Here is a 1,558-nt window from a genome sequence, read left to right on the forward strand (position 1 = left end):
ATTTGCTGTAAGTATTTAAAAATGAGTTATAAAACTGAATCAAGCCTCCAGTTTCATTTCCCCTGGCATCTCCTTCCAGCAACATGTGGTAAAGGAGGTGTATATTTATTTTTAATAATTGCTAATGGATTTTCATTCAATACACTTTTTAATGGCTTTTTAAATACATCTAAACTTCTGGCACCTACAATATCCTGTAGCAATGGGTTCCATTTGTTTAGGTATGCATCACATAAAAGATACTTCCTTTTGAATTAAATCCTCTACTGATAACTCATTGCTGGCTTTCTACTTCTTGTTTTAGGGAAAAGAATGAATAATTGTTCCCTAATTGTCTGCTGCTTGCCACTCAAAATTTCATGCTTTGTCCTAAATATACAAAGAATACAAATTATTCAGTCAGCTTTGAGACATATATGGGAAGGAATTCAATGGTTGTTTTAATTCATCCTTCTGACAATGACTGGAAGAGTAATTGCAAGGTTTTGTATGCTCAACAGCCCATGGCAATAACTGAGGATAGACAGCTTATGAAGTTTTCTGGAAGTTCTTCCTGATGTTGAAAGGGAAGCACTGCAGCTGCTGTAGGGTTCAAAAATTGAAATAGTGCTAAAAGTCAATGTAGGGAATTATGGGTCCTTCCTGTACCCATCGTGGTGAACTCCAATCTCTGTTGTGACCATGTTGTGCTTCCACTTGCTGCAAAGATCAGGACTAAAGATATGTTTGCCCTATTGTGTCTAACCCAAGAGCACCCAAGCCCTGTGGATCTTTCTAGTAAGTCAGAATTTAGAATGTGTGTTTTAGGAAACTCCCTGTTTCTCTGCTCTACCCTATTGGCACCTCTGAGTTAGCTTGAGTAAGGCGGGTTCACGCACTCAAGTGACGTAAATGCTGTAACATGGATATTTATTTTGCTCAGGCCAGTCTGAATCCTGAAATTAATTCTGTGCTGTGCGTCTCTGTGACGAGCAATGACTGCAGCTGAGACATACCTCGTGAGTAATCCAGGAACCATGTTCCTGCCTGTGGAAGAGAAAGTGCAAGCATTGGCAAGAGAAAAAAGTAGCCTGTGTAGGAAGGAGGCAGCTCTTCTTGTGGGTGTATCAACAAATGCTAAATTGTTAAATTCCTGGATAGGCATTTCTTCAAAGGGCCTATGGGTACTGCAGAAAATTATGCAAGCTATATGCATCTTGCAAATTTTAATCCAAAGGGCAGGGTGATGTTTTGAAATAATGACCTGTGTAAGGACTGGAGGTAAAGAAAATCTTGGTCTGATAGATTTAAAGCTAGAGATGATCCATGGGACAGAGAAGGATGTAATAACATTGAAAAAAAATGATCTGTTTTCATACTTAGGTGACCCCATAAGTCTAGGCAGCTGCAGGCATGCAGGCTCAGTCAAACTTTGTTGAGCAGAAAGATTCAATCTCATCTTCAAAAGTTGTTTCTGTCTTCTATTGACAAAAAGGGGATGTAAAAAATATAAACTGCAAACACTGGAACAACCAGTCCCAACAATCAGAAATTGTGTGAAATGTTTTTCTGGGTTCAC

Source organism: Passer domesticus, chromosome 1 (assembly GCF_036417665.1).
Source record: "Passer domesticus isolate bPasDom1 chromosome 1, bPasDom1.hap1, whole genome shotgun sequence".
Lineage (NCBI taxonomy): Eukaryota > Metazoa > Chordata > Aves > Passeriformes > Passeridae > Passer > Passer domesticus.